The sequence below is a fragment of the Bos indicus x Bos taurus genome, chromosome 2 (genome assembly GCF_003369695.1).
Source record: "Bos indicus x Bos taurus breed Angus x Brahman F1 hybrid chromosome 2, Bos_hybrid_MaternalHap_v2.0, whole genome shotgun sequence".
NCBI lineage: Eukaryota > Metazoa > Chordata > Mammalia > Artiodactyla > Bovidae > Bos > Bos indicus x Bos taurus.
Genome location: NC_040077.1, coordinates 72,089,785 through 72,110,215, shown reverse-complemented (window position 1 = coordinate 72,110,215; position 20,431 = coordinate 72,089,785). Strand labels below are relative to the sequence as shown.

Genomic DNA, 20,431 nt, shown 5'->3' with positions numbered 1-20,431 from the left:
GAGGATGTGGGTGTCTCCCCTCCCCAGCTCTGCCATCTCAAGGCCAGCCTCATCCTCCTGGTGGAGACTGGGGAATGGAAACAGCCAGCCTTGCTGGGAACTGGCTTACAGCCCCTCCCTCTGCTCTCAGCTTTTCTGCTGCCAGAAGCCGGGTGTCACACTGTGTTATCACGGCAGGAGTCACATGGAAGCTCACCCCTGCTTGGCATCCACTTCGGGCAAGAGTGCTTTCCCACCCTGCCTCGTGGGAAAGTTCTCCAGGCCAGCCCCGAGAACAGCTTCCAATCTCCCTGAAGGGTGCCCTCTAGTCCTTGGGGCTCAGTTTCCCCGTCTATCAAATAAGAAACATAACCTGCCCCAATTATCTCTCTCAAGTAATTGGTATTTGTTTTTAATGGGAAAAAAAACCACCTCACTTAAATTGCTGGTCATTGTTCTAATCACTCTTATATTTAAGTAAAACAAGCTTGCTGCTGAGTCACTTCAGTCGTGTCCAACTCTATGCAACCCCATAGATGGCAGCCCACCAGGCTCCCCTGTCCCTGGGATTCTCCAGGCAAGAACACTGGAGTGGGTTGTCATTTCCTTCTCCAATGCATGAAAGTGAAAAGTGAAAGTGAAGCCGCTCAGTCGTGTCCAACTCTTCGAGACCCCATGGACTGCAGCCTACCAGGCTCCTCCATCCATGGGATTTTCCAGGCAAAAGTACTGGAGTGGGGTGCCATTGCCTTCTCCAAAACAAGCTTACTTTTCATAAAACCTAAGGAAGAAGTCACGAACGGGCACAAAAGGACCAGAGCCTGGATGTGGGGAGGACAGACCTCTTTCTGGGCACTGACAGCCTGCCCAGCCCTTCTCAAAATCCTCCTGCAGGGCCAGCTGAGCCTCCTTCATCTTTGCTTCTCTCCTCCTGCCCTTCCTGCCTAGCAGCACCAACGTCTGCTTCTCCCTGACCTCTGGATATTCCATGGACCTCTGAAAACACTCTCCACTTCCCGCCCCCATATCCCTGCCTAGTGGAGGCTACCCTATCCCTCACTCCCTGACCCCCAGCCTCCAAGGAGAGGTCAGCACATCCTCACCTTCTTCTGCTGCCACCATCTCCCCTGGAAGATGATGTGGACTTGGTGCAGTGCTCAGGAGAGTGTGGATCCAGGTGCAGTTAAGTGCCCAGAATGGGCTAGGAGTGATGGATCATGTGAGAGCACAGTGCTGTATCTGTACCCAGGGAGCCAGCTGCTCCTGGCATGGCCAGAAATGTCCAGAACTGCCCCACAGAGGGAAGCTGTGAAGAAGGGCCCTGGCATTGACCCCAGAAGCTCAAAGGGGCATGCTTTCCCTCTCAGTTCAGTTCAGTTCAGTTGCTCAGTCATGTCCGACTCTTTGCAACCCCATGAATTGCAGCACGCCAGGCCTCCCTGTCCATCACCAACTCCCGGAGTTCACTCAAACTCATGTCCATTGAGTCGGTGATGCCATCCAGCCACTTCATCCTCTGTCATCCCCTTCTCCTCCTGCCCCCAATCCCTCCCAGCATCAGAGTCTTTTCCAATGAGTCAACTCTTCGCATCAGATGGCCAAAGTACTGGAGTTTCAGCTTTAGCATCATTCCTTCCAAAGAACACCCAGGACTGATCTCCTTTAGAATGGACTGGTTGGATCTCCTTGCAGTCCAAGGGACTCTCAAGAGTCTTCTCCAACACCACAGTTCAAAAGCATCAATTCTTCTACGCTCAGCTTTCTTCACAGTCCAACTCTCACATCCATACATGACCACAGGAAAAACCATAGCCTTGACTAGACGGACCTTTGTTGGCAAAGTAATGTCTCTGCTTTTCAATATGCTATCTAGTTGGTCATAACTTTTCTTCCAAAGAGTAAGCGTCTTTTAATTTCATGGCTGCAGTCACTATCTGAAGTGATTCTGGAGCCCAAAAAAATAAAGTCTGACACTGTTTCCACTGTTTCCCCATCTATGTCCCATGGGACCAGATGCCATGATCTTCGTTTTCTGAATGTTGAGCTTTAAGCCAACTTTTTCACTCTCCTCTTTCACTTTCATCAAGAGGCTTTTTAGTTCCTCTTCACTTTCTGCCAAAGGGTGGTGTCATCTGCATATCTGAGGTTATTGATATTTCTCTTGGCAATCTTGATTCCAGCTTGTGCTTCTTCCGGCCCAGAGTTTCTCATGATGTACTCTGCATATAAGTTAAATAAGCAGGGTGACAGTATACAGCCTTGACGTACTGCTTTTCCTATCTGGAACCAGTCTGTTGTTCCATGTCCATTTCTAACTGTTGCCTCCTGACCTGCATATGAGAAGAAATGCCAAGTTTCAGTTAATCATCCCGGAGTTCAGTGTCAAAGGAGACTGACTGTGATTTGGTGTTTTTACTTAAGTATTGCTTTGCACTGTATCCTTTCTTGGAGGTGTGTCTCAGAGTGATTACTAATAAATTATGCTATTATTTTAATATTGTGTGATATAATTTTTTTCATTGTTCGAATAGTGTGTTTTGTGAATCTTGTTAAATTTTTGATGTTTCTGTTGATGACACTTCGGGAACATAGAACCCTAGGCCTCTGCAGCCAAACTCGGGAACCACCTTTCCTGTAAAACTCCAGGCTTACAAATGCAGATCAGTGCAGAGCTGCAGGAAATAAAAAGAAGCTAAAATAGGCACCAGGGGGCCTGGAGTAGAGCAAGGAAGGAGGGACAGAGGAAGCCCCTGGGGAAACGCTGAGAGGGACAGGGTCTGGGGAGACTTTCAAGGGCAAGTAGGGTATTCATGGCCCACTTGGTGTGAGACAGACTGAGACCTGGGATCTGGGACCCTTTGCTTCAGTGCTTGTACCTGAACACAAGTCTCCTCCAGCAACAAAATACAAAGAAACTATGATGGACTAAAAGTAGCTGTGTGCATGTGCACGGTTCAGGCAAATAATGAACAAAAAGATACAAAAAGACCAAAAAATAAAACAAAAAACAAAACCCAACTGCTACTCTGAGGATCCAGAAGCAAAAACAGGGGGTCAGGAGTAAAAAGCAGGTTACCGCCCATGAGCTTGCCCCTCGCATTCAACACCAACCAAAGGAATGGGCAGACTCCCTAAGCCACTCCTTTGGCCTGACCCTTGGACACACTGCTATCCTCACCCCATATGAGGAACCAGCTCACCCTCCCTTAGCGAGCAAGCAAGGGAATCTGTTACTTGTTCTCACTCCCCCCAGTAAAGCCTTGCCTGAGTCTCTTTCCTGGTCTCTGATCAATTTCTATTGATTAAGGAAGGCCAGGAACCTTCCTGGTTGGTAGCAGGAGGAGAGGCATCCCCATGTGCTGGGGACATAGGAAGGAAGGTGTGAGGGTCAGAGGGGCTTGGTGGAGGGACAGACAGAATCCAGCCAGGCCACTGAGCTCAGGCAATTGAGGTGTAAGCACAGGGTATGCCTGGCTTGTTGAGACACACAAAGCACAGGCCGTAAAGAAAAAGAATGACCAATTTAACTACGTTAAAATGAAAAAGTCGTCTATCCAAAAAATGACATTTTTATAAGCGAGTAGATAAGCCACAAACATATGTATGCCTATGTCTGCCGAAGGATTAGTATCTAAGTACTGTCAAGAATACTTACAAGGACTTCCCTGGTGGCCCAGTGGTTAAGACTCTGTGCTTCCAGTACAGGGGACAGGGGTTCGACCCTTGGTCACGGAAGTTCCACACGCTGCATGGTACAGCTTCCAAAAAGAATGCCTACAAATACATTGGAGGAAAACAGACTATCCAAGCAAAAAAACATGCAAGTGACAGGAACAGGCATTTTGGAGAAAAGAAAACTTGAGTGGCTAATAAACGTATGAAGAGGTATTCGGTGTCGTTACTAAGCATGCTATCTTATGATTACAGTTAAAGAAATCAATTGAAACCATAGTATGGTACCATGTCTCAAAAAATAAAAGGTCTGACACTAGGAAGTCTTGATGAGCATGCAGAGAACTAGGAACTCCCACACCAGGCTGCGCCCTCACCTGGGAGGGTAACTTGGCAAAGCCCAGTGCAGTTAGTTGAAGGCACACAGACCCCCAGCACATAGCTCTGCCCCTGGGTATGTGACATTGTTTTAAGAATGGCTGAAAATTGCTTGCCATGCCTGTACCCACAGGTAGGGTCCATCCCCCGAAGTCTTGGTGGCTCTGGGGCCACGGCAGTCAATGAGCTCAGTGGAGGTGAGGCTAGGTGACACAAGAGGCCACACGGCTTCTGCCCTACTGGCCAGGACACTCATTCCTGAGAATCTGAGCCACTAGGTAAGTATTCTGAAGCCCCTAAGACCTCCACGCTGGAGAGACCAGAGAGATACTCAGTCGTCCATCTGTCCCCCGCCAAACCACCATCCAGGCCAGCACAGAGGGTTCCCATGGGGTGACCCCCATCAGTGCAAGGGCAACAGAAGCCCCCACAGAGCCCTGCCCCTAATTCCTGACACACCGCATCTGATGAAAGGGTTGTTAGTGTAAAGTCACTACATTTGGGGGTTTGTTTTGCAGCCACAGATAACTGGAACCATATCCAACGGAAATCTACGCACGTGTGCACCAAAAGATATGCACGAGGATGTTTATTCTGCCACAGTTTGCCAAAAGCAAACCATTGGAAACAACCCCAATCCTCATAAGAACAAAGTAGATTTTCCAAATCACAGTCTGGTCATCCAGTGGCATGACCACACTTCAGCAGTGAGGAAGAACGCAGAGAGCTACGTGTGTCGACGGGACCCTCTCAAACAACGTTGGGCACAAAAGCATGTTGCAGAAGGATGTGGACAGCTTGGTAGCATTTATATAAAGCTCGAAGTTATGCAAAACAGTACAATATTTTGTTGACGGATACTTTATCTCTATAGCAAAAATACGACCACATGCAAGGGAATGAAAAGCAACAAATTCATTATGGTGGAGATGGGAGGGGGAGGGGTCCACCAGGAGCTTCCAGATTCCCTGTTGTTTTATTTCTTTAAGGAAAATCTGAAATAAATAAGAAAATATGTTCGCCTGTGACAAAGCTGAGAAGTGGATCCTCCAGGGAGATGTTGGGGATCTAGAAGAACGGCTAAGATCCTGGCACCCAGCTCTGCACACCCCACCCCTGGGCTGGGCCCACATTAACCCTTTAATTGCTGGTGGCGGAGATGTCTTGGGAGTGGGGTGGAAGGAGCAAGTTTGAGAACTCAGGAGAACAGCTCATTTCCCAACCTGTCTGAATATATTTTAATGACAGGGCCATCTCAGCTGAATACAAGCCTGGGGTCCGTGAGTGTTAATTATATTCATGACAACTGTTGACTTTTCTGCCTGTTTGGAATGCTTCATACTTCCTACCCTGCTGGCTCAGTGGTAAAGAATCGGCCTGCAATGCGGGAAACCTGAGTTTGATCCCTGGGTCGGGAAGGTCCCCTGGAGAAGGGAATGACTACCCACTCCAGAATTCTTGCCTGGAGAATTCCATGGACAGAGGAGCATGGTCATCTATAGTCCATGGGATCACAATGAGTCAGACATGACTGAGCGACTAACACAACAGCAACATACCTCTGATTAAAGGACACAGGCAGGAAGAGTGCTGACCATCACAGGAGGGGAGCGGGGGGAGGCAGAGCCCCTGGCCATGGTAGAAGCGGGAATGTGACCAGAAGTAGCCATCCTCCTTCCTAACCACCCCCATCCCTCACCCCTGGCCTCTTGCAGCCACACTCCTGCACAGGACTTTACTTCTCATTCTTTTCTCAAATGCCAAGTCCCTCCTGAGTGCCCAGCCCTGGGAACACAGGAAAGAAGGAAGAATGTCCCTGATCTCAATTGCTTACAGTGCAGTCAGGGGACACACCTGTGGGCGGACACTTGGACAAAGTGACAAAGAGCCCATAGGGCAATTGGTGAAGACAGGGCAAAGGCTGAATAGGACACAAAGGGGTGTCCACAGAAGCCCTCCCCAGGACACCTACCATCTTAAAGAGGATGGGCAGGCAGAGCCAGCCACCTGTGAGCTAGTTGGCCAACTGTGGTTGTCATTGGCCAGAGACTTTCAGGTGAGTTCTTCCTACTCCTGAGTGCCCAGCAGGGGAAGGGGAGGCTGGATGTCCTCAAGGGGACTGGATGCAGCCTGTGGCCCTGCTTTGAGGCAAGCGGGAAGGTCCTTCAGGGAGGGCACTGCTCCCAGCTGACACTGTGGTATAAGGTGCCCACCACCTGCAGAGCTGTACCTGGCAGGGAAGAAGCCAGGAGGGAGGAGTTGAGAGCTGTGTAGCTCAGAGCTGTGGCCACCAAATGATCCTGATGTCAAGGCCTAGAGGTCTGGAAGGGCCTTTGGGGTCACCCAGAGCATCTCCCCTCAGCCCTGCAGTCGGGTCTGTAGTGCTGTAGCAGTGGGCTGTGGGCAGGACTGTAGACCTCTCCATACTGGCCCAGCCTCAAACCAGGAGGCAGACTTTGTCTAAGGGGAGAAGGGTCCTCACCTGGAGCTTGGAGGGTGTTGGGGAGAGGAGAGGGATGTGGCAGAAGCTGCATCTCCTCCCTCTTATCCCTGAATATCCTGGATTTGGGTCCAGATGAATTCATGGCTCTGCTCCCATTAGACCTCATCACTTCTAACCCCCATGCGTGCATACACACACACACACACACACACACCAGCCTCCCTGCCTCCTCACAGACCCCGACCAGTCAGGCTGTCCTTAGCAGCTACATCAGACTGTCTTCTTATTTCATTTTGTTTTTCATCATTTTTATTCTTCACGTGCAGGCATGGAGACCTGAGTTTAATTTCAGTGCTTCGTTTTGTCTTATTTTTTTCCTTTTTCCCCAAGCCCCTCCCACTCCCCTCTTGTACCCCACAAGCATTAACCCAATAGATTTGATGTACAGCTTTGAATGTGCCTAAAAAGTAAAATGTGTAGTGAAATTATCTGGGTCTGTATGTGTTGTTCATAGACACAGATGTTGTAATACAGAAATTCTCAAAGTGTGGCTCAGGTTGACATACTTTTCATGACAATACTAAGATACTCTTGGCCTTTTTCATCTTGATCTCTCCTGAATGTACACTGGAGTTCTCCAGAGCTTACAGGATGTGTTATATCACAACAAAATGAATCCAGAAGCAGATATGAGAATCCAGCTGTCTTTTATCCAGGTGGGTGTTCAAAAGATTTGCAAAAATGTTCAACAATGCCACTTCTCACTGTATTTTTTACTTTGGAAAATAAAACTGCTTTTCATAAAATATTTATATACATGGACATTTGTTTTTTAATGAATCCACACCTTGTTTTAAATTTTAAGTTTCTATATGATAAATGTAGGTAGATATAACACATATAGACAAAAACTCTTTGGAATCTTCAAAACTTTTTAAGAGAATCTAAGATGAAAGTTTGAGAATCAGTAGAATAGTGTGATCAATTTCCTTCTCTCTCTGCTCTTTTGGGCTTGGCATATGACTCAAGGCTCCTCCTTGTTCTGTAAATACACCTTATCCATACTCTGAAGAAAACATTCATTTGCATGGTACCCAGGCCCTCAGAAGGCACCTGGGTCACTGGCAGCTTCTAGTCTCCATAACCAATACCTCTGTGAACATTCTCCTTCAGGGTCCTGTTGGAAGCAGCTTCTGGGATACAAACCCAGGAGTGGAATCCTGAGCCAAAAAGCATGTGCTTATTTAACTAAAATAAAGAATATTTTCCAGGCTAGCTATACCTGTTAACATCCTACACTAGGCAGTGCACAGAGTCTTTATCTCCCCACATACCTGTCCACACCTGGCATTCATTACCCACACCTCTAATCTGCCATTCTGATGACTCCTTGTGTTGATTTTAATCTCACCCATTACCAGTGAGCTGGAGCATCTCTTCACATCTGCTTCAATCATTTGAGAATTCTCTTCTGAGGATTGCCTATTCATAGCCCTTGCCCATTTTTCTGTTGGCTTTTCTGTCTTTATCTTGTTGATTTGGAATTATTTGAATAGTCTCAATCAGTGCCACTCAAAATGGGGACCCACTGCCTACCCGAGAAATGTTGGTTAAATGAAAGCACTCCTCTTCCATCAAGAAAGTCTTGCTATACACTGTTTACTGCGGGCAAGGTATGGAAACAGCCGGAATGTCCACTGACAGACTAATGGATAAAGAGAGTGTTGTGCAAACGTACAACAGAATATTACTCAGCCATAAAAAGAAATAATGCCATTTGCAGCAACGTGGATGGACCTAGAGATTATTATCCTAAATGAAATAAATCAGACAAAGACACATACCATATGTTATCACTTATGTGTGGGATCTAGGATATGACACAAACGAACCTGTCTACAAAACAAAACAGAAACAGACTCGAGACCTAGAGAACAGCGTTGTGGTCGCCAAGGCGGAGGGGGGTGAGGAAGGGAAGGATTGGGAGTTTGGGATTAGCAGATGCAAACTATAATATTATATAGAAGATGGATAAACAAGGTCCTAGTGTAGAGCACAGGGAACTGTGTTCAATATCCTGTGATAAACCATAATGGAAAAGAATATGAAAAATAATACATGCATACACGTATGTATGTATGCATAACTGAGCCACTTTGCTATGCGGTGGAAATTAATACACTGTAAATCAAATATAATTCAATAAAAAATTTTTTAAAAAAATTCTTGCTATAAGACAGAAACATCTCAGCTAATCTAAGCAGTATGCTTAGTGATCACAATTGATTGATATTCTGATGCAAGTTCATCACTTACAGACCAGCACACACTTTGAATAGAGCAACTCTAGATATGAATTCTGTGTTGATTTTCCTAACCTACCATGAACCTTTGATATTCTTTGTGAATATAAAACTTTAATTTTGATAGTGTCATCTTTTCTCTTTTGGCCTTGTGGTCTGTGCTTTTTAGGTCTTGTTTTTAAAAGTCTTTATCATTTGAACACAAATTAAATATGACATAAAATTATTAAGAAATAATTATGAATTTTGTTCAGTGTGACCCTGGTACTGTGGTTATAATTTTTTAAGTCTATATGTTAGAGGTGAATATTTAAGTACTTATATGGGTGAAAGGGCTTCCCTGGAGGCTCAGATAGTAAAGAATATGCCTGTGTCAGAAAGATCCCCTGGAGAAGGGAATGGCAACCCACTCCAGTATTCTTGCCTGGAGAGTTCCATGGACAGAAGAGCCTGGCAGTGTACAGTCCGTGGGGATGCTTAGAGTCAGACACAACTAAGCGACAAGCATTTTCACTTTCTTTATGGGTGAAATAATATGATGTCTCGGGTTTGCTTTAAAATACAACAACTCCCAGCCACGCTGAACTGGCTCAGTGCTTTTCACCACACCACGTCCCCTTATCTTCCTCTGCTGGGTCAGCTATGGTGGCCATGAAGACGCTGAACCCCAAGGCCGAGGTGGCCTGAGCCCAGGCAGCGTTGGCGGTCAACATCAGTGCAGCCCAGGGCTGCAGGAGGTGCTGAGGACCAACTTGGGGCCTAAGGGCACCATGAAGATGCTTGTTTCTGGTGCTGGAGCCATCAAACTCACTAAAGATGGAAATGGGCTGCTTCATGAAGTGTAAATTCAACACCCAACAGCCTCCTTAATAGCCAAAGTAGCAACAGCCCAGGATGACAGAACTGGTGCTGGTACCGCTTCCAGTGTCCTCATCATTGGAGAGCTGCTGAAGCAGGCGGATCTCTCCATTTCTGAAGGTCTTTATCCCAGAATAATTACAGAAGGATTTGAAGCTGCAAAGGAAAAGGCACTTCAGTTTTTGGAACAAGTCAAAGTAAGCAAAGAGATGGACAGGGAAACACTTGTCAGTTCAGTTCAGTTCAGTCGCTCAGTCATGTCCGGCTCTTTGCAACCCCACGAATTGCAGCACGCCAGGCCTCCCTGTCCATCACCAACTCCCAGAGTTCACTCAGACTCACGTCCATCGAGTCAGTGATGCCATCCAGCCATCTCATCCTCTGTCGTCCCCTTCTCCTCCTGCCCCCAGTCCCTCAAAGCATCAGAGTCTTTTCCAGTGAGTCAACTCTTCACTTGAGGTGGCCAAAGTACTGGAGTTTCAGCTTCAGCATCAGTCCTTCCAATGAACACCCAGGACTGATATCCTTTAGAATGGACTGGTTGGATCTCCTTGCAGTCCAAGGGACTCTCAAGAGTCTTCTCCAACACCACAGTTCAAAAGCATCAATTCTTCGGCACTCAGCTTTCTTCACAGTCCAACTCTCACATCCATACATGACCACAGGAAAAACCATAGCCTTGACTAGACACACCTTTGTTGGCAAAGTAATGTCTCTGCTTTTGAATATGCTATCTAGGTTGGTCATAACTTTCCTTCCAAGGAGTAAGCGTCTTTTAATTGCATGGCTGCAATCACCATCTGCAGTGATTTTGGAGCCCCCAAAAAATAAAGTCTGACACTGTTTCCACTGTTTCCCCATCTATTTCCCATGAAGTGATGGGACCGGATGCCATGATCTTTGTTTTCTGAATGTTGAGCTTTAAGCCAACTTTTACACTCTCCACTTTCACTTTCATCAAGAAGCTTTTTAGTTCCTCTTCACTTTCTGCCAACCGCGCAGAAGCGTGGCCAAGAGGATCTACCCCATGCCTGTGGTCCGGGGTGGCGGCCGGGAGGAGCAACCCCACGTCTAAGGAGCAGCAGCTGCGCGGGCGCAGGAGGGCTGAGAGGAGCTACTCCACGTTCAAGGTCAGAAGGTGCGGCCCTGAGGAGATACCCTTCCTCCAAGGTAAGGAGCAGCGGCTGCGCTTTGCTGGAGCAGCCGTGAAGAGATACCCCACGTCCAAGGTAAGAGAAACCCAAGTAAGATGGTAGGTGTTGCGAGAGGGCATCAGAAGGCAGACACACTGAAACCTTAATCACAGAAAACTAGTCAATCTAATCACACGGAAACACCTATAGATGTAGCCAGAACATCGCTACGTACTAAAGTTCATGCTGAACTTGCTGATGTCTTAACAGAGACCGTAGTGGACTCCATTTTGGCCATTAAAAAACAAGATGAACCTATTGACCTCTTCGTGGTTGAGGTCATGGAGATGAAACATAAATCTGAAATGGATACAAGCTTAATCAGAGGTCTTGTTCTGGACCATGGAGCACGGCATCCTGATATGAAGAAGAGAATAGAAGATGCATACAGCCTCACGTGCAAAGTGTCATTAGAATATGAAAAATCAGGAGTGAATTCTGGCTTTTTTTTTTTTTTACAAGAGTACAAAGGAGAGAGAGAAATTAGTGAAAGCTGAAAGGAAATTCATCGAAGACAGAGTTAAAAAAATAATCGACCTGAAAAAGAAAGTCTGTGTTGATTCAGATAAAGGATTTGTTGTTATTAGTCAAAAGGGAATTGATCCCTTTTCCTTAGATGCTCTTGCCAAAGAAGGCATAATAGCTCTGCGCAGAGCTAAAAGGAGAAACATGGAAAGGCTGACTCTTGCTTGTGGCGGGATAGCCCTAAATTCTCTTAATGACCTAAATCCTGATTGTTTGGGACATGCAGGACTTGTCTATGAATATACATTGGGAGAAGAGAAGTTCACCTTTATTGAGAGATGTAACAATCCTCGCTCTGTCACATTATTGATCAAAGGACCAAATGAGCACACGTTTACTCAAATCGAACATGTCATAAGAGATGGCTTGAGGGCTGTTTAAAATGCTACTGATGATGGCTGTTAGTCCCAGGTGCTGGCGCAGTGGAAGTGCAATGGCAGAAGCCCTGGTTAAATACATGCCCAGTGTAAAGGGCAGGGCCCAGCTTGGAGTTCAAGCATTTGCTGATGCATTGCTCATTATTCCCAAGGTTCTCGCTCAGAACTCTGGTTTTGACCTTCAGGAAACACTAGTTAAAATTCAAGCAGAACATTCAGAATCCAGTCAGCTTGTGGGTGTGGACTTGAACACTGATGAACCAATGGTAGCAGCAGAAGCAGGCATATGGGATAAGTACTGTGTAAAGAAACAGCTTCTTCACTCCTGCACTGTGATTGCCACCAACATTCTCCTGGTTGATGAGATCATGAGAGCTGGAATGTCTTCTCTAAAAGGTTGAACTGGAGCTTCCCTTGTATCTGAATCCTGAAGACTACAGAGTGATCCTAATAATATAGCTATGGAATTTTGGTCCAAGCTTCAAATGATCTTCAAAGAATTTTCTTCACCCATATTAAAAAAGGAGAGAGCATTGGCACCTATTCAGATTCTGAAGTCCTGAAATTATAATTAACAGTATTTTTAAAATTGCACTGCAGTGTCCACATACAGCAGGTCATGCTTACCCAGTAAAGAGGACATTTTGTTTTACCCTCAGTGATATAAAAATATTAGATAAGCATATGTTATCTACCTTGTTATTAAATATTCCTTGAAAAACAAAAAAAAATAAAATAAAATACAACAAAACAAAGTGGATGAAACAAAATTGTTCAAAGATCTTAGAATAGCAACCCTTTACCAACCTAGATGAAAGTAATTTACTAACCAGGACATACCGGTTGAATATAAACCTGGGGTACATGAATATAAATTACATTTTCCTCTGCTTCTTTGCATGAGAAGCAGAAATACAATTGGGAAAATGTTTTTGACTATTGAATATAATGTCTTGAGTACAGGGGGGTTCACTATACTGTTCTTATCTTTTGTGTATATATAAAATTCTTTTAAAAATACAGTAGTATCTTCCCATGCTAGCTGACACACAAAAATATTTTTGTACACTTTCATAAATTAATCTTATAAATTTACCATCCATATTTAGATCTCCAGTTTATCTGGAATCCACTTTTGTATGTGGTTTGGGGTAGCAATACAACTTGATCTTTCTCCATAGGGAAATCTGGTTGTCGCAATACAATCTACTAAAGCCTGTTCTTTCCCCATCATCCTGCATCGCCATCTTTACCACTCCATCTGGTCTCTATATATTCATGGGACTATTCCTGGGCTCTACACTCTGATCGATTGTCTTTGTGTGTGTGCTCCTGCTTCAGCACCCCCTTTTACTACTATAACCTGTAGTAGGTTTATTATCTGACAGAGCAAATACCCCATTGTATGAATTAGAATATTGATCTGGCTGTATTAACAGAGATCAAATGGCAAGAGGGTTAGCAAGATGTAAGTCAATTCTCTTTTGTGTAAATGTCCGAGCTGGTAGGCAGTTCTGCTGCACATCACCCAAATCCCCAGGCCCCATCAGTTCTGGTGCTCCTCTTCCCTTGGATGTGATCCTCATCTGCCAGAGGCAGGTAGACTCACTGTTCTAGCAGTGATATCCTGTTCAGGACACAGCTCCGAAGCTGCTCCCACCTCTGCTCACATCCTGAACTGTGACAAGCCACACCTGGCTACAAGTGATGCTGTGAAATATGGTGTCTCTGGGCAACCGTGTGCTGGACCAAAATTTGAGAGTTCTCTACTAAAAGAAAAAGGCATAGCAAAAACTTGGAAGATCAAAAAAGCAGTGTCTGCCTCACACTCAATTTTGCTATTCTTGGGACTTCCCCAGTGGTACAGTGGTTAAGATTTTACCTTCCAGTGCAGGGAGTGTGGGTTCAATACCTGGTCCACGTGCCTTGTGGCCAAAAAAATCAAAACATAAAACATAAGCAATATTGTAACAGATTCAATAAAACCTTTTTTAAAAGTGGTCTAAATCAACAAAGGACAGAGAAGCCTGGCATGCTGCAGTCCATGGGGTCACAAAGAGTTGGACTCAACTGAGCTAATGAACAACAACTACAAAATTAAAAAAATTTTTTTTGCTATTCTTTCCCAAAACAGACTTATCATCCATGAACCTTTATTATCCTAAATAAGCTTTGGAATGAATGTGTTGATTTCTTTGAGAAACCTAATCTCTTTTTATTGAAGTTAATTCTTAATTTATAGATTGCTTTGGATGCTATTAACATTTATGAATACAGAACATTTCTTCACTTTAAAATTTTTTTTTAAAATTTCCTTTGGTAGAGAGGCTATTCTTAAGAAAGTCTTGTTCATTTTTTGTTCATTTTTGTTAAGACCAGATAATTCATAGTTCCTATGATATTGTGAATAGCATCTTATTTTGATTCTCTGTCTGGCTAGCACTGCAGTTACTTAGTAAGGAACAGCAAGCTGTGGCCTGCAGGTAAAACTCAGATTATGGTTTGTTTTTGTGTGACCCATGAGCTAAAACTTGTTTCATGCCTTTAAAGAGTTGTTGAAGGAAAGAAAATGAAAGGAAAAGAAAAGAAGTAGAGAGGAAAGGAAAGGAAAATACCAACTACTATAAAGAAATTCTGCCAATTTTTCTAAGCTGGTCTTTCATCTTGAAAGCTGATGGTTTTCTCACCAATTCTAGTATTTTCTTGTTGATTTCCTTGGGGTTTCCATGCAGTTGGTCAATGCTTCCACAAATGACAGTCTTATCTGTTCCATCTAAATCCTTACACCTCTTATCCCTTTCCTTGTCTTATAGCTTCAGCCTGTAATACTATGTTTAAAAAAAATTGTGCTGATAGTATGAGTAAAGTTTCTTTGTTCTAAATCTTAATGAAAATCAGTCTCAAGTTTCTCCATTAATTATGATTTTGCTGTAGGATTTTGGCATACGGCTTTTATCAAGTTAAATAAATTCCCTTCTATTCTTGGTTTACTAAGAAGTTTTTAATCAGAATTAGACGTTGGCATTTTTTGAGTGCTATTGAAATAATGAAATTATTTTGTTCTTTCATTTGGGAAGAATTGCATTGATAGATTTTTCTGATGTTTAATTATCCTTGCATTCTTAAATAAACCCTATCTCCACTACACTCATAAGTGAAATAAGTCTATAATTTCCTGTACCGTCCTAGTCATGTTTCAGAATCCATGTTATGCTAACCAGCCTTATTAAATGGATTGGTGTCTTCCTTGCTTTGTTTAATTCTGGAACAAACGTTGTAAGAGAACACTTACCTCTTTCCTGAAAGTTTGGCAAAACTTACCCATAAGATTTTATGACCCTAGAATTTTTCATAAAAAGACCATGATTATCATTTCAATTTTTAAAACAACTATTGATCTATTCAAGTATTTCTTCTTGAATTTATTCATTGCTTTGTGTTTTCTAGGAATTTATTCATTTTGCTCAGGTTTATTAATTTACGGGGCTTCCCAGGTGGCGCTAGTGATAAAGCACCCACCTGTCAATGCAGGAGACATAAGAGACATGGGTTTGATTCCTGGGTTGAGAAGATCCCCTGGAGGAGAGCGTGGCAACCCACTCCAGTATTCTTGCCTGGAGAATCCCATGGACTGAGGAGTCTGGCAAGCTATAGTCCATAGGGTCGCAAAGAGTCAGACACAACTGAAGCAACTGAACACACGCACATCAATTTAATATCCTGTGGTGATTCTTCTTTTTATATCCACAGAGTATTATTTTTGAGCTTTTTCTTTTTTATTATATATCATATTTGCATATTTATTCTATTTTCCTTGATTAGTCATATTAATTTATTCAAAGAAGCAACTGTTGGCACTCAGTAGCCCATCCTTTTTAGCTCTGTTTCTCTGATTTTTTAAAGTCTTTTATTGAATCTGTTACCATATTGCTTCAATTTTTTATGTTTTGGTTTTTTGAGGCATGTGCAATCTTAGCTCCCTGACCTGGGATCGAACCCGCACCCCCTGCATTGGAAGGCAAAGTCTTAACCACTGGACCACCAGGCAATTCCCTTATTTATTTAGTCCCCTATTTTTAAAGTTATTAATTCATCCCTCTTTTCTTATGTTTTGCTGTAACTTCTTGAGTTGAATCCTTAGCTCATTTGTTTCATTATTTCTTGTTTCCAATAAATGTATTTAATTCTATATATTTTCCTGAGTACTTTTTTTTTTTAGCTATGTCTTTAATTTGAGTATAGAGCACCTTTAAGGCCATTCAGGTCTAAGCATTTTATGGTTTCCCCAGGTGATTTCCTCTTTGAGCCAGGTGTAATTGACTAGGATTGTCTAATCCCCAGACACATGGAATGTTTGTGTTGATCCTATGGTCCTTGATATATTTTATTGCATGGTAGTCAGAGAAGGAAATGGCAACCCACTCCAGTGTTCTTGCCTGAAGAATCCCAGGGACGGGGGAGCCTGGTGAGCTGCGGTCTATGGGGTCGCACAGAGTTGGACACAACTGAAGCGACTTAGCAGCAGCAGCAGCAGTCAGAGGACATAGTGGGTGTCGAGTTGGTTAAGCACATACAGGCTTTCTGTGAGGCTAGCACAAGGACGATTTTTGTGACTGCTCCATGTGCGTTTGGATAAACTTCACATTCTCTGCTTGGGCAACATTTATACGCTCATAGAAATTTGAGTCTACTAATGGTGTCTATCAATTTTTCTATATCCTTTTAAGTCCACTTAATCAATCAGTTTCTGAGAAGCATGTGTTGACACTGACAACTTCAATTGTTGATTTACTAAAGCAAACTTTCTCACACAGGAATCCAACTGCATCATTCCCAGTGCTTTTGGATAAGAAAGAGAAAAAAAGGGCAATCCTCAGCTGGCCTTCTGTAATTACCCTCTTCCCAGGCCTGACTCAACCTCCTACATAAGATTCATCTCTCTCCATCCACCCATCCCTGACACACACCCCTGCTCTCTTTCACTGTGAACTCCCTGCCTTGAACAAGCCCGGGGGACGCTTTCCTCTCACTGTGTTTGCACTCTGGGACTCCTCCCCCCAAAATTCTCCCTTGAGGCTTATCTAAGTCCTCATAAATATCCACTCACCCTTCAAGATCCAGCTCCGGTGCTTTCGACTTCATTCACCGCCACATCACCACCGACACCTGGACTGCAGCCAAGCCTTGCCACCTCCAGCTCCCACCCCTGAGCCTCGGCCCAGGCCACTCCTTCTCACTGGAAGGTACTTCTCCGGATGGTCCTATTTCTGCCATTCCTGCAGGACCCAGTTCAACCTCCCTTTCTCGTAAAAACAGTTCCTCCTCTGTGTTTGGCAAGTATCCTTCAGACACATCCTGCAAATATTTAGTGGGCATCCCCATGAGCTATGCTTGTACTTGACCCCAGATTCAGAGATGGATGGGACCCCAGGCCCTTCCCCGGAGGATTCTGGAACCCAGGATGGCCACCTCTAACACAAACAGGGTCCAGGCAGGTAGAAGAAATCTGTCAGCAGCTGTGGATTGCACGACCTGCTCTCTCTAGAAGGTTCAGCCCCACCCTTGCTAGTGTTCGGGAATGTAAGCCTCGAGCTACCCCAACACCCAATTTTTCTGGAGAAGCCACACATTTTTGAAACATTGGCAAGTAATTCACATGTTTCTGAAACAGGATGCTGGGCAAACAGCCTGCGGGCCAGCTGTGGCTGCCCAGACTCCAGCCTCGAGGGCGACTAACCCAGCCCAAAGAGAGCTTCCCAGGGAAGAAGTCATTTGAGTGGAGGAGTGCTGGGCAATGAGTAAGAAGAGCCAGCAGAGAAGAGCTGAGAAGAATGTTCCAGGAAGAGGAATGAGAGTATTAATAATGGTCCACGTTGTTTGGGTCCACACCACACCCCACCAGCCCAGTTGCCCATCCCAGTCCCCCCCCCAGCCTCCACCTGCAGCCCCACCCCCTGCACAGGAATGATACAGGGAAGAAGGGACCAGGGCTCCCGTGGCCACGGGCTGGTGCCTTGGAAGCCAGACACAAGTACCCAGGTGTTTGGCCTGCTAGGTAGAGATGGAACTCTGAGGGCAATGATGGGGGAAGACAGCTCCCAAGCACCCCTTCATGGACCCAGGATATCCATGCTGGTTAGCAGCCTTCTCTCTGGGGAGCCCAGAAGACAGGTGGATGGGAGGTTCAAAGAGGGGTGTGCCCCTGGCAACACACTCCCTGAATGGCCCCGCTCCAGCGGGTGTGTGCTGGTTTGGGTTGTTTTGTCTTCTGTGTTTAATGGAGCTCTCTGTTTTCTGAGAGGGTGGAGAATCGCTGCAAGGCTTTGTGCCAGAGAGGACAGAAGTGGGGGCCCTCAGGTTGGCCTGGCTTGGTGACCCAAAGGTGAGAACAGGTACAAACAGGCTGGTCCCTGACACAGGTGCCCCACCAGACCCGGCACACCTCAGCCCGCCCCACCCCTGGCCAAGCCAAGAGCTACACACATGGCCTGGGCACCTGCCATGTACCAGGGGTTGCCCTGGTCACCAAGGAGACGGCCGCCAGGGTCTGGGAGCTGCAGATGCTCCATGAATATCTGCCCTGAAGTGTCTGGGTATTGGGGGACCTGGGGGCTGCGGGGGGTGGGGAGGGGGTTTCAGAAAAAATCTGCAGAACAGAGATGGCCGGCAAGCTGTGTCTTGAGACCTAAGAAAGTTTTTGCCATAGTGACCAGGAGAAGGCATTCCGGGCAGTGGCAGCAGCTTGGTGAAGGTGCAGAGGTGCGGACCTCCTGGAGTATCAGCCTATGCCAGCTAGTTCTCTGTTGTTCAGTTGCTCAGTCATGTCTGACTCTTTGTGACCCCATGGACTGCAGCACAGCAGTCTTCCCTGTCCTTCTCTATCTTCCAGCTGCTGCTGCGTTGCTTCAGTCGTGTCTGACTCTGTGCAACCCCATAGACAGCAGCCCACCAGGCTCCTCTGTCCCTGGGAGTCTCCAGGCAAGAATACTGCAGTGGGTTGCCATTTCCTTCTCCAAAGCATGAAAGTGAAAAGTGAAAGTGAAGTCACTCAATCATGTCCGACTCTTAGCGACCCCATGGACTTGCTACCTACCTGACTCCTCCGTCCATGGGATTCTCTAGGCAAGTGTACCGGAGTGGGTTGCCATTTCCTTCTTCATCTATCTCCCGAAGTTTGCTTAAATTCATGTTCATTGAGTCGATGATGCCATCCAACCATCTCATCCTCTGTCATCCCCTTCCCCTGCCCTCAATCTTTCCCAGCATCAGGGTCTTTTACAATGAGTTGGCTCTTTGCATCAGATGGCCACAGTATTGGAGCTTCAGCTTCAGCAGCAGTCCTTCCAATGAACATTCAGGGTTGATTTCCTTTAGGATTGCCTGGCTTTATCTCCTTGAGGTCCAGAGGACTCTCTAGAGACTTCTCCAGCACCACAATTGAAAAGCACCAATTTTTTGGCACTCAGCCTTTTTTATGGTCCAACTCTCGTATCCAGCCAGTCCACTCTAAAGGAAATCAGTCCTGAATATTCATTGCAAGGACTGATGCTGAAGCTGAAACTTAAATACTTTGGCCACCTGATGCGAAGAACTGACTCCTTGGGAAAGACCCTGATGCTGAGAATGATTGAAGGCAGGAGGAGAAGGGGACAACAGAGGATTAAATGGTTGGATAGCATCACCAACTCAATGGACATGAGTTTGAGTAAGCTCCAGGAGTTTGTGATGGACAAGGAAGCCTGGCGTGCTGCAGTCCATGGGGTCGCAAACAGTCAGACATGACTGAGCGACTGAACTGAACTGAACTCATATCCTTATATGATTACTGGAAAAACCATAGCTTTGACTATATGGACCTTTGTGGGCAAAGTGATATCTCTGCTTTTTAATACGCTCTCTTAGGTTTGTCATAGCTCTTTTCCCAAGAAGCAAGCATCTTTAATTTCATGGCTACAGTCACCGTCCACAGTGATTTTGGAGCCCCCCAAAATAAAATCTGTGGTTGTTTTCCCCATCTATTTGCCATGAAGGAGCACAAAGGCCAAGGGGATGGGGACAGAGAGACCTAGAAGAACGCTGTGAAGATTTCATCCAGCGGGCAGTGGGAGCCACTGGTAACTTGTGGCCTCAGAAAGTCTGCCTTGGCAGTGGAGGTGTGTGACAGGCCAGAAGATGGAAAGGGGGATCAGTGAGGTCTGCTGGCCTAGCTGTGAGTGGACACTGGCTTGGGTGTGTTAACAGCTGCCCCACTTGCCCAGAACACCTGATGGCTGCCAAGAGCCCTTTCTCCCCAGAAGGCAAACCCAATACCAGAAAGAGTGTGGTTGGCCCCCAGGTTTCCCCCAGAAAGCCCCTGAGCAGTGGCGCATGCAGTCAGACCCTCCCTCTGAGGCCCTCTAAGTGCTCTCTGTCGTGGTCTAGCAACTGGGGATGGGGCCATAGGAAGTCCAGAACACACCCTGCAGGTGCTTCTCAGACCACCCCCTGCCCCAACGCCATGATGTGTGGACTAGAGGGCAGAGGGGAGCCAGGATAAGCTGACACTGAGGTCTAGCTCTCACTCCGGGGCAAGGTGACCCTGACTAGGTTTCTTAACCTCTCTGGGCTATGTTTTCATCCATGATTGACTAGATGCCAGGCACTGTGTTAAGTCACTTCACGCTTAATTCCAGCCAATCCTCGCCAGCTTCAGGGACAGGCTCT

General features: G+C 45.6%; 1 pseudogene; it reads left to right on the top strand.

Moving 5' to 3' along the window:
• Positions 1-9,402: 9,402 nt before the first annotated feature.
• On the top strand, positions 9,403-12,181 carry LOC113905407 (annotated as a pseudogene).
• The last annotated feature ends 8,250 nt before the right edge of the window (positions 12,182-20,431 follow it).